The sequence below is a fragment of the Sorex fumeus genome, unplaced genomic scaffold, assembly GCF_029834395.1.
Source record: "Sorex fumeus unplaced genomic scaffold, SorFum_2.1 ptg000072l, whole genome shotgun sequence".
Classification (NCBI taxonomy): Eukaryota; Metazoa; Chordata; class Mammalia; order Eulipotyphla; family Soricidae; genus Sorex; species Sorex fumeus.
Window position 1 is genome coordinate 45,753,920 of NW_026606129.1, and position 14,445 is coordinate 45,768,364.

Sequence of the window (14,445 nt, forward strand, 5' to 3'; positions counted from 1 at the left end):
GGGCAACCAAGCTGAACGGCTCCTATTCCAACCAGGTACAGCCTGCCCCCAAGGACCTGGGACCCTCTCTGTGCATGCACAGCTAGCTCCATCTCCTAGAAAGCCGGTTTTCTCCCCTGATCTGCGCGGGACGGGCACGGAGGCCCAGCTCTGGACAACCAAGCTGAACGGCTCCTCATTCCAACTGTAGACGTTCCCAACTCCTCGCTCAGTGCCAGGGACTCTTTCCGGAGCCGCGGCTGCTAACGCGGCCGTGAAATATTTTCCCACTACATATGCCATAGGAACCATAAGCTACCTTCTTAGATGGAAACTTCTCTAGTTTAGCTCAGTCACTAGAAACACAGTAGCCAATAACTCATAAGCCTATCTTAACTCACACTGCATATCAAGCAGAATAGTAACAGTGAACGTGAAGGACTAAACCACACTTCTCACAATGGTAAAGCAACGCAAAAGCCCACCAAACTTTCTTATTGAAGAGTCTAGCCCAGATGACACCAACAGTACTGTAGTGCTAGACAACCTCTCTGACAAGGAATTCAGAAGGGAGCTACTTAGGATGCTTAGGGAACTAAAAGAAACAATGGAAAGCAATGCCAATAGAAGACAAGAGGATTTGAAGGCAGAAATGAGGAAAATGCAATCGGAAATGTCAGACCTGAAAAATCTCGTAGACGAATTGAAAATCTCAGTGGAAGGCCTCAGCAGCAGAGTAACAGCTGCTGAGAACAGAATCAGTGAGCTCGAAGATGAAGTTCAGAGACTCTCCAGAAAAGAGCAGAAAATGGAAAAGAGACTAACAATTCGGGAACAGATGGCAAGAGAAGATCGTGATGAAGCCAAGAGGGGTAACATAAGAATTATTGGAGTCCCAGAGGTACAGGAAGAAACTGTCAAAGACATCATTGCTAAAACGTTTCCAGAGCTGAAGAAAACTTGTGACCATATTCAGGAGGCCCGAAGGGTACCAGCTAGAAGAAATCCGAATAAAAATACCCCAAGACACATTCTGATGAAAATGACCAAAAACTTAGACAGAGACAAAATTCTGAAAGCAGCAAGATCGAAGAAAGAAATCTCTTACAAAGGAGCATACTTAAAACTCACAGCTGATTTTTCTGATGAAACCCTCATGGCCCGAAAACAGTGGTGGGACATAGTGAAAAATCTCAATGAAATAAATGCCTCCCCCAAAATACTTTACCCAGAGAGACTCTCATTCATAATAGAAGGAACAACACACAGTTTCACAGACAAACAACAGTTCAGGAACTTCATAGACTCAAAACCGTGGTTACAAGAACAACTAAATGGGCTACTTTAAGGCAAGAAAGGCCCCCCAAATACACCAAATTTCAACGGAACAATGGGACAAAATCCCATAACAATAATCTCTCTCAATGTCAATGGGCTAAACGCACCCATTAAAAGACATAGAGTGGCAGGATGGATTCAAAAATTGAACCCAACATTCTGCTGCCTGCAAGAAACACATCTCAATAGTCAAAGCAAACACAGACTCAGAGTCAAAGGCTGGAAAACAATCCTACAGGCAAACAGCTCCCAGAAAAAAGCTGGGGTAGCCATCCTAATATCAGACCACATCGATTTCAGAGTGAGGAAGGTCATAAGAGACAGTGAAGGCCATTTCTTATTGATCAAAGGATCTGTACAACAGGAAGAACTTACAATAATAAATGTATATGCACCTAATGAGAGACCAGCAAAGTACTTAAAACAACTACTCATAGATTTGGAAAAAGACATCAATAGCAACACAATACTAGCGGGAGACTTCAACACTGCTTTGTCACCTCTTGATAGATCAACCAGACTCAAGCTTAGCAAGGACATACTTCATCTGAGGGAAACAATGGAAGAAACGGACTTAGTAGATATATACAGGACACTTCATCCACAAAAAGCTGAATACACATTCTTCTCAAGCGTACATGGAACATTCTCCAAGATAGACCACATGCTGAGCCACAAAACATGCCTCCATAAAATTAAGAAGATAGAGATTGTATCAACAATCTTCTCAGACCATAATGCGCTGAAATTAGAAGTAAATCACACACAAAAACAGAAAACTAAATCAAACACCTTGAAATTAAACAGTGCTCTATTGAACAACGAGTGGCTTAGACAGGAAATCAAAGAGGAAATCAAAAGATTCCTAGAAACGAATGAAAATGAGAACACGAGTTACCAAAACTTATGGGACACAGCAAAAGCTGTGTTAAGAGGAAAGTTTATAGCTCTACAAGCATTCCTCAGGAAGGAGGAGCGAGCACACGTAAGTAACCTAACCTCACAGCTTAAGAGCTTGGAGAAGGACCAAAAAAAGGAGCACAACCCGAACAGGAGAAAGGAAATAATAAAACTCAGAGCAGAGATTAACGAGATGGAAACCCAAAAAACAATCCGAAAGATCAATGAAACCAAGAGCTGGTTCTTCGAGAAAATTAACAAGATGGATAAGCCTCTAGCAAAACTCACAAAGAAAGGGAGAGAGAAAACCCTAATAAACCGAATCAGAAATGAAAAGGGGGTCATTACAACAGAAACTACAGAAATTCAAAGGATCCTCAGGGAGTACTTTGAGAAACTTTATGACACGGAACATCAAAACCTCGAGGAAATGGATAAATTCCTAGACTCCTACAGACTCCCAAGGCTGAACCAAGAAGACCTGGAATACCTGAACAGACCTATCACCATCAAGGAAATTGAAATGATAATAAAAAGTCTCCCCAAGCACAAAAGTCCTGGTCCGGATGGATTCACTAGTGAATTCTTCCAAATCTTTAAAGAGGACTTACTCCCAATCCTCTTTAAGCTTTTCCACGAAATTGAAATATCAAAAACACTTCCGAACAGTTTCTACGAAGCAAATATCACACTGATACCAAAAGCAGACAGAGATACCACAAAGAAAGAGAATTACAGACCGATATCCCTGATGAACACAGATGCAAAGATCCTCAACAAACTACTAGCAAATAGAATCCAACTACTCATCAAAAAGATCATACACCATGATCAAGTAGGATTCATCCCAGGGATGCAAGGATGGTTCAACATTCGGAAATCAATCAACATAATCCATCATATCAACAAAAGAAAAGATAAAAAGCATATGATTATATCAATAGATGCAGAGAAAGCATTTGACAAGATCCAGCACCCCTTTATGATGAAAACCCTAGCCAAAATGGGTATAGAGGGGACCTTCCTCAACATAATTAAAGCCATCTACCACAAGCCTACAGCAAGCATCATCCTCAATGGGGAAAAACTGAGAGCCTTCCCTCTAAGATCAGGGATGAGACAAGGATGCCCAGTATCTCCACTGCTGTTCAATATAGTACTGGAAGTACTTGCAATAGCGATTAGGCAAGAAAAAGATATTAAGGGCATTCAGGTAGGAAAGGAAGAAATCAAGCTCTCACTATTCGCAGATGATATGATGCTATACTTAGAGAACCCAATAACCTCCACCAAAAAACTCCTAGAAACAATAGACTCATATAGTCAAGTTGCAGGCTATAATATCAATACCCAAAAGTCCATGGCTTTCCTATATGCAAACAGTGAGAGAGAAGAAAGCAACATGAAAAAAACAATCCCGTTCACAATTGTGCCCCAGAAAACCAAATACTTAGGAATCAGCTTAACTAAGGAAGTAAAGGACCTGTACAAAGAAAACTACAAAACGCTACTTCAGGAAATAAAAGAGGACATGAGGAAATGGAAAGATATCCCCTGCTTACGGGTCGGGAGACTTAACATTGTCAAAATGGCAATACTACCAAAAGCATTGTATAAATTCAATGCAATCCCTATAAGGATACCCATGACATTCTTCAAAGAAATGGAGCAAACACTCCTGAAATTTATATGGAACAATAAGCCCCCACGAATAGCTAAAGCAATTCTTGGGGAAAAGAAAATGGGAGAAATCAACCTCCCGAACTTCAAACTGTACTACAAAGCAGTAATAATTAAAACAGCATGGTACTGGAACAAAGGCAGAACTGCAGACCAATGGAACAGAGTTGAATACACTGACATCTCCCCTCAATCATATGATCATCTAATCTTTGATAAAGGTGCAAGTAATGTGAAGTGGAGTAAGGAAAGCCTCTTTAACAAATTGTACTGGCATCACTGGACGGCTACATGCAAAAAAAATGGGCTCAGAACTCTGCCTAACACCATGTACAAAAGTAAGATCAAAATGGATTAACGACCTCAACATCAGACCAGAAACCATAAGGTACATTGAAGACAAAGTTGGCAAAACCCTCCATGACATTGAAGCTAATGGTATCTTCAACGATGCCACGACACTGACTGAGCAAGTGAAAACAGAGATAGATAAATGGGACTATCTTAAACTAAGAAGCTTCTGCACCTCCAAAGAAACAGTGACCAAAATACAAAGACAGTCTACAGAATGGGAAAGGATATTCGCCGAATACACATCTGACAAGGGGTTGATATCCAGGATATACAAAATACTGGTTAAACTCCACAAGAAGAAAACACCCAACCCCATCCAAAAATGGGGCAATGAAATGAACAGAAACTTTCTCAAAGAAGAAATCCGAATGGCAAAAAAGCACATGAGAAAATGCTCTACATCATTAATCATCAGGGAGATGCAGACCAAAACCACAATGAGATACCATCTCACACCTCAGAGACTGACCCACATTCAAAAGAACAAAAGCAACCGATGCTGGCGCGGATGTGGCGAGAAAGGGACACTCCTTCACTGTTGGTGGGAATGTCGACTGGTTCAGCCCTTCTGGAAAACAGTATGGACGATTCTCAAAAAATTAGAAATTGAGCTCCCATTTGACCCAGCAATACCACTCCTGGGAATATATCCCAGAGAGGCAAAAATGTATAGTTGAAGTGACATCTGCACTTGTTTGTTCATTGCAGCACTCTTTACAATAGCCAGAAACTGGAAGAAACCTGAATGCCCAAAAACAGATGACTGGTTAAAGAAACTTTGGTACATATACACAATGGAGTACTATGTAGCTGTTAGAAAAGATGAAGTCATGAAATTTACATACAAGTGGTACAATATGGAAAGTATCATGCTAAGCGACATGAGTCAGAAAGAGAGGGATAGACATAGAAAGATTGCATTCATCTGGGGGATATAAAGTAACAAAATATGAGATTAATACCCAAGAATAGCTGAGATCAGCACCAGGAGGATTACTCCATAGCTTTGTGGCCAGTCAGGCATTCTAGAGGAAAGGGCAGCTCAGATAGAGAAGGGAACACCAAATAAAGGGTGTTTGGAGGATCCTCCCAGGAGGGGAGATGCATGTCAAAAGTAGACTATGGACTGAACATGTTTGCCACTCAATGCCTCTTTTGCAGACCACAACACCCAAAAGGAGAGAGAGAACACAGGGGATTGCCCTGCCACAGAGGCAAGGGGGGATGGGGGGTTGGGGGTGGGGGGGATATTATCCATGGTGGTGGAAAATGGGCACTGGTGGAGGGATGGGTATCTGATCATTGTATAATCAAACCCAAGCACAAAAAATTGTAAATCTACAACTGTACCTCATGGTGTTTCACTAATAAAAAAAAATCATGCACTAAAAAAAAAAAAAATGTCATCAGCAAAGCGGAGGTGGTGTAATTGCCTACCATTTATCTTCACTCCCATTCCTTCCCATTCCAGTCATCACATGATGTTCTCGAGGGTGGCACTGAAGAGTTTCGGTGAAATGGTATCACCCTCCATGACATTGGCAACTATCGCCCTATCTGCCTATTGTCTGTCATCTACAAGTTGTTCACTCGAGTCATCCTAAATAGGATTGGCAGAACACTAGATGAAGGACAACCATGCGAGCAAGCCGGGTTCCGCAAAGGATTCAGCACCATCAACCACATCCACACAATAACCAAACTCATTGAGGTTTCTCGGGAGTTCAAGATACCGCTCTGTTTAACGTTCATTGATTTAAAGAAGGCCTTTGATTCTGTTGAGACAGAAGCGGTCATTGAAGCCCTAGCCAATCAGGGCATTCAAGCCCAATACATCAAGATCCTCCGTGAGCTGTATTGCAGATTCACTACCAGGATCTCACCATTCTACAAAGAAGTGATCGTTGATGTCAAGAGAGGGGTTGGGCAGGGTGATACCATTAAAAGATATATGCACAGTTATGTCCATTGTAGTACTAAGTACAATAAACAGGATATGGAAGGAACCCAAAAGTTCAATGGCAGATGAATGGATAAAGAAGTTACACTATATACATATACACAGTGGAATACTATGCAGCTCTAAGAATAGATGAGATCATGCAGTTCACTTCAACATGGATGTAACTGGAGAGTGTCATGTTAAACAAAATAAGTTGAGAGAGAAGTATATATACTAGATTACCTCCCTCATTTGTTGAACATAGAGAGACAAAACAAGATAACAGAAAGCATCAAAGAATGACAAAACTTGGCCTTATGTTACAAAACTCATAAATAAGTGGAGGGAAAAGATAGAGAAATGAAGATCATTAAAAGAGATGTAGGGATAATGATGGTAAATCTTGGCACTTTTGTGGTGGTGGGATATAGTAAGCATGTATTAACATTATTGTAAACATGTTACATAAACTACAATAAAAAATAAATAAGTTGGGGCTAGAAATATAGTACAGAGATTAAGGTGATGCCTTGCATGTAGCCAACCCCAGGTTTAATACCTGGCATTGCATATGATCCCCCCAAACACTACCAGGAGTGATCCTTTAACACAAAACCAAAAGTAAGCCCTAAGCACTGCTAAGTGTGGCCTCCATCCCCCCAAAAGTAAGTTACTTCAATGATAAGTTTACTGAAAATAAAGCTTTATGTTTTCAACTTTGGAAAAAAAAACAACAGAATGAAAAGAAACACAAAAATATCAAGAATTGAATTTTTTGCAAGACAATGACTCTTTTGCTTGTAAGCATTTTCTAAATTCCTTTAGTTCTCATCCATGTTATCATTCTCCTAGTCCTGAGAATCAGTGTTCACAGAATCCTTCACTAATGCAGATAATGTATTTATATCAGCTCTTAAGCATTAGATCAAGGAATAAAGATAACATGTACAAATAGAAAGAAATAGGGGGAATCCCAGATACCAAGAGATTGTGGGAAGAAGGCAGGAGCAAAAGAGGATAAAGGATAAAGCAGGACTCTATCAGACATATGCAAACAACATATACTGGCGAGGTGTTAACATTATGTAAGAGAAATGCCACAACTAGAAAAGTCCCTTCTCCCAGCTCCCTATTTGTGGGTGAGCCTGTAAATCAATGATTCCATTAGGAACAGAGTAGGAAGGATCAACTGTCTCTGAGATCCCCCGGGTTTAGTCTTTAAGTCTCTTAGTAACTGCCTGTTTGATTCTTACTCATCATGGTCCAGTTTAAAAACATGGGCTACTCATACTACACCACTTCACAAAAATACTGAATTTACTTAATGTTTTGTTGTTTTTCTTTACAGTGTGCTTCCCAAGAAATGTATCCATTGTCATATCCCTGTTGATCCCATCAAAGGTTCTGGGTCCTATTGTTTTCCTCTACTTAGGAAAACACTTTTCATTCAAGTAGAAATAGATTCTGAATATTACAAAGAATGCAGACATCCACCCACCCTTTCTACCTCTTCCTTCCACCTGCACACCCTAGGGCTGAGAAAAGGAAGAGGAGCCATTATGCAATTTAAAAGGGCTCCCATTTGTGCAGTCACAAAACTCTCTGTGCTTCAGCCTGAGTTTTCACATCAAGAAAATTAGGGGTAATTTTTGCTTTATAAAATTTTTCTTTGTTGTAAGAAAGGATTCAAAGCAGGTTTTTTTAAAAAAAATATTCAAGTTCTCTAGTGCATTTAAAATATAATTCAGTTGTCAACAATTCGATTTTGACTTTTTAAAAGAAATACACCAATTATATAAAACCAGGTATGCCCAAAAGTTCCTCGTTACTGGGTTGTTGTAGGTTTTTGTTTGTTTGTTTTTGAAGCTCAAGGATAAAATTCTATAAATTTCATAGTAACTATTGAAGGGCCTGATTGTGATTTCTAGAAATGGATCTCCCACTGAACTTTTCAGAAGAAACAATTTTCTAGGATTCTGTTAGAGAAATCTCAAAGAATATCTCTATAATGAAATTCTCAATCTGAGACCCTGTAAACTACACTCATTATCTGTTTTTTTTCTATATATCATTTTAAAAGCATTATCATTATAGTTTTGTAAAGCAAAAATTATCACTGGTTCTTTAACTTGAACTTCTGGAGTCATACTTTCTCAAGGTTTCCAGGTGAGCAATACCTTTTTTTCTTTTTGGGTCACACCCAGCGATGCACAGGGGTTACTCCTGGCTCTGCACTCAGGAATTACTCCTGGCAGTGCTCAGGGGACCATATGGGATGCTGGGAATCAAACCTGGGTCAGCCGCATGCAAGGCAAACGCCCTACCCGCTGTGCTATTGCTCCAGCCCTGGTGAGCAATACTTTTATTCCCATGCAACAACTCAGGGAACCAAGGTATTGAATTGACAAAGTACTCTGGGTGACAGACTTACCTGCCCACCACAAAACACTTAGCCCAAGTTTAAGTTCATTAATTGGGGCTTGATAAGTATTTTTCAGGTGAAGATTGTGTCTTTTGATTGGCTACTTTTGTCATCTCTTCACTTCATTGTGTGGTCTCTCTCCCTTTAGGGACAGCTCATAAATAGATCCTGCCTATGATAGGCTAACTACATGACAGGCTGGACGCCTTGTCTCCTGTTTGTATTGTGTATAAGAATGCAAGTACATACATAATTTCTTATTGTGCTCCATCAGCTTAAATATTTTCTCTGGAGTCAGGCAGGAGAAGGGGGTGTGGCTTTTATAAATGGACAATGGCTTTTATAAATAGACAGTGGACACCCAATATAATTATGCCCACAGGGGGGTCCATTTGTTTGATGCCATTTCTCTCTCCACTCATAAATTCTTCAAAATTTCAAAACAAGGACCTGCACTTTCACTTTTCACAGGATCATATATAGAGGACAAAGAAAAAATTGATCTCTAAAATATTGTCTTTCAATATTAGTGATACTTAAACAACTAAGATTTTCAAATGCTACAAAAAATATCTTTGTTACAGAATGCAGTGTCTTCTCCATGGTAAGAAAGAAATTTGTCTTCTCATTTTTAATGTGGAGGAAACTCTGGGGATCCTCTTATTCCACCTGCTCAGATTACAGATACTCCACCATGAGAATTGCTTCAATAAGCTCAGAGTAGGCAAATTCAATAACCTCACTCATAGTCTCAGCATTAGAAATTGGCAGGTCAAAAATATGGAATCCTACGTAAATCATGTGCTTTAATTTAAAAAAATTTAAAGAATAAATATGCCACCTGCCTTTTGGAAAGTCTAGGAATAAACTAGATATTTTAATAACTGTGTTGTGTTGATACTACCATGATGATAGTGGTAGTTAAAAACAGACTTGAAAAAAATATAAAGCAAGACCTAGAAGGAAATATGAGACAAGTGTCTCACTTAGTCTTCATATTTGTCTTTGAAGAGGCAAGTCAACAAACATGGCAAGATGACGATTTGCCAAGGTCAATAGTGTCTTCGGTGACCACATAAGTGGGAGATACTTCCTGAGTCAGAAGCATTAATAGATGCCTTGGCTATTTTCATTCCTATTATCATATGGTGAGGAAAAATACCCCCTAATTGTTGGATCGGGAACTTGAGTAAAGTAAATTGAGGTCACCAAACAGCAATGAAATAAAGATAGGAATGAGAGAACCCTTAACAGTGAGCTATTGCAAGCTGTACAGAACCACTTTTGTAGTGTAGTGTGAGTATTTCTGACAAGTAAAACTATAAACCTTTCATGTAATTTTTATTGTGGAAAAATATAATTAACATAAAATGTTTCATTTCAACCAGTTTTAGATATTTAGTGGCATTAAGTACATTCCCAGTATTGTGCAACCAATATCATCATCCAGCTCCAGAACTTTTTCTTTAACCCAAACAGAAACTCTTTACTCATTGAACAGTAATCCCCTATTCCCGCCTCGTTCTCCATTCATGCTAGCCTCTATTGAACTTTCACTTTTGCCTAATTGTAAATTCTAATATAAGGGGCATTATAAAATATCTCTGCTTTTGTGTATCACTTCTTTCATTTAGGATAATGATTTCAAGATGCATTCATATTATGACATGTATCAGAACTTTATTCCTTTTTATGACTGACTAATATTCAAGTGGTATATATTACTTTCACATGTTGATGGGCACTTGAGTTGTTTCATCTTTTGCTTGTTGTAAATACTGCTATGAAGACTGACGTACAAGTATCTTTCTGAGTCCTTGATTTTAATTATTTTCAGTCTATTTATTGTATAGTTAACTCTTTGAGGAGCTACTGAACTCTTTCCACAGCATCTGTATCATTTTACATACCCTCCCATTATCCACAGGTCCAATGTAACAACTACAGCAGAAATACAGTTTCTGCTGGAAGGAAACAATGATTTGATTTTTTAAAAAACACAAAATTGACAATCCCTCACTAGACTACAAGATAATTCAAATGTACAAAATAATATATGAAAGAGAAAATACTACAATTCTTCCACAAAAGTAAAATAAGAAGAAAGAACTATTAAAACAATTAGATGCTACAAACTAGAAGAAATTGATACCTTTATAGAAACATACACCCTACTAAGACTAAATTGAGAATAAATAAAAACCTGAACAGAGTAGCAACAAATAGATTGAGTCTGCAATAAAGTAAAATCTCTCAACAAAGGAAAATCCAGGGCCAGATGATTTCACAGGTGTATTCTAGCAAATATTTAAAGCATAATTAGTACAAATCCTTTTCAAATTCTTCCAAACTTACTGGTTTGAGGGTGATGCTTACTCATAAGGACAGACAAAACACCACAAGAAAAGAAAATCTCAGGCTATATCTCCAGTAAACATAAATGCAAATATCCTCAAGAAAATATTAACAAATTGAATTAAGCCAAACATTGAAAATATCACATGGGATCAAGTTGGATTTATTGAAGGGATACAAAGACGATTTGACATATGAAGACCTTAACAGAATTAACGTCTTCACGTTAAAAGGATGATGAATAAAAATTATTTAATTATCTCAATAGGTGCAAAAAAAGCTTTTAACAGATTCAACACCCTTTCATGACTACAAAGAAAAAAACTCTCAACAAAAGGATCCAGGAAGTAGCTTAAAATTCATTCATTCAATAAATTTTGTATTCTTTGCCTAAATAAGGCCTGGGTTCAAACCTGAGCACTGCCCCAAGCACTACCAGGAGCAACTCCCAAACATCGATGGAACTGGCCCCAAACAAACAAAACAAAACAAAGAAAACAAAAATCCTTCAAGAAATCAGACATATTTCTTAGGCATAAGAAAAAAATAAAGATTATATATAAAAAACATATACCTAATGTCATGCCTTTTAAAAAATATATAATATAGTTGAAATGTATTATTTTTCAAGTCTATGCAAATTATGTGATATTTGTATATATTATAAAATACTAACACCATACTTACTAGTGAAAAACAGAAAATCTTTTCTAAAATCTGGAACAGGGTAATAATATACACTTTCATCAATTCTATTCAACATAGTACTAGAAATACTAGTCAAAGCAATTAGACAAGAAAAAAGAAATCAAAGACATCCAAAGGGATGAAAGAAGTAAAATCATCTCTGCTGAGAATTAAGTCATTTTATATATATATATATATATATATATACACATATTCATGTAGCCCTAAAGACATCACAACAAAAAATGTTTGTTATAATATAATCACATAGTAAATTTTTAGCTCATAAAATCAATATGTAAAAGTCAGTTGCATTTCCATATGCTATCAACAAACTATCTGAAAGTAAAATAAGAAGATAATTCTACTTCCAATGGAATCAAAAAGAATAAAATATTTAGAAATAACTAAACTTAATAGATGAAAATTTATATGAAATCTATAAAAAAACAAACTATAAAAAATTAAATCAGACACAATGTAAAAGACATTCTATGTTTATGGATGGGAAGAACTGATATTATTTAATTATCCATATAACCCAAAGAAATCTATAAATCAAATACAAGTTCTTAAGACTAGAACTCACCAAAAGTTGAAAAAGAAAACTGGGGAAACCTTATTGACATCTGTCTTGGCAATGACTTTTGAGTATGACTATGAGAACACAGGTAAAATTTAAAAACTAAACCCATGTAACTAAATCAAACCAAGCAGCTTCTTGTGCAGCAAAGAAAACAATACACAAAATTAAAATGCAAGTTATAAAATGTGAGAAGATATTTTCAGATCATATTATCTGGGGAAAAATTAATTTCTCAAATATAAAAAGAATTCCTACAACTCAAAAGCAAAACTAAAATGAACTCAATTGGAAACTAGACAACAGAGAGCTGGAGCAATAGTAAATAGGTAGGGAGTTTACCTTGCACGTGGCCAACCTTGGTTGGACCCCTGACACCCCATATTATCCCCTGATTTTGCCAGAAGTGATTCCTGAGCTCTGAGCTAGGAGTAAACCCTGAGCACCACCAGTGTGGTCCCCAAACAAACAAACAAAAAAGAAAACATTAATGAATTGTCCTCAAAAGAACCCCGTAAATAGATTTTTTTCTTAAAACAACAACAACAAAAAAAAACCCTCAAGACCTAACAGTAAAAAATAATGAGAAAATCAGAAATTTGGCAGATAACACTTGCTCATTGTGAACAAATAGTTCCCCACATAAAGGGTACAGAGATGGCAAATCATATAAAATGATAGTCAACATTATCAATCATTAAGGAAATGCATATTAAAACCACCATCAGATATTATGTGCCTATCAAAATCACTTATGTAAGAAATAGTGATCATACCCAATGCGGTCTAGAATGAGGAGAAACTAAGTCATTTACACATTGATACTGGAAAGGTAACATGATAGAGGCAATCTGGGGAAAAGTAGGCAATTACTTATAAAACTGAAAATGTGCTTGCCATGTGACCCAAGAATTTCCCTGGGTTACTCCCCCGAGAACTGAAAATTTAGGTTTGTATTGCAAAACATCACTGTTCACAGCAAATTCATTTCCAAATCTGAAAAGAACCCAAAAGTCCTCCGACAGAGTGGTAAAACAAATCACTTTCCTATGTGGTATCTCTCTAGCCTGGAATACTATCCAGTAATAAAAAAGATGGTTAATACACACAGTATCAGCTATTGATACTGTCAAAGGAAATATGCAGAGGGAATAAAGACAATCCCCAAAGACCACATTACTGTATAATCCCAGTAATATAATATTCTTCAAATGATAAAATTATGCAAAACAGGTTAGTGATTGTCAGGTCCTTGCCTCTCTGGGTAAGTGTGATTATAAAAGGCATAACAGAGGGATCTAGGTGATTGATGAACCAGTCTTTATGTATCTTGACTGTGGTGTGTGTGGTAGATATGAACCTACACACACCACATAGTACAATGAATTCTTTACACACACACACACACACAGGTGAACAAGCGAAAACTTGAAAATTTAAATAGATTAATGGATTGTATCCATGCCCAAATCCTGGGTGTGCAAGTGTTCTGTACAGCGGGGAGGTGGCGGTTGAGGGGCTGGTAACCATCGTGGGCATTGGACAAAGCCTGCCCAAGATCTATGATTTCTTAACAATTGCATGGGAATCTATAAGCAGCTCAAAATACTTTCACGTTTTAAAATATGAATCCTCCTAGGACACTTTTATGTGTTTCAAAATAATGCAGAATACTCTTTTAAAAGCAATGGCCATGGGGCAGACGAGCTATTTTATACCATTTGAGAAACCACCCTCCAGTTACTGAGTGCCACTCCCTCACCTTGCTGTCAGCGACGTGGTGTGCGCTGCTTAGTGTTGGAATTAGGAGTTCCAGAAAGGCAGACCGTGGTGGTGGCCAGGCTCAGGTGTGTGTATGGGAGAGCGGTGGGGGATGGTACTAGGGTAACAGACGTGTAACACTGGGGGAGCAAGAGCCCTGTCTTCCCTACTGTCAGGAAGGGTGGCAGGCTGCTGAAGAGAGTCAGGGAAGGATGGAACAAGGGTGCCGGCGTCTTGGGGAACGCCCTCCTGCTGCGCCTCCAGGAGATGTGGGGCAGCGGCGGAAAAGTCTGGTGCAGTGAATGAACCCACGGAGCAGGGGATGCGGTGAGTGCGGGATGGGGGCGGGGATGCGGCCTCTGGGTAGCTGCCAGTAGCGGGGAAGTCAGGCTGGCAGAGGCGGCTCCTGTCTTGGCTGCTGCTGCGGCAGAGAAGCCTAGCAGA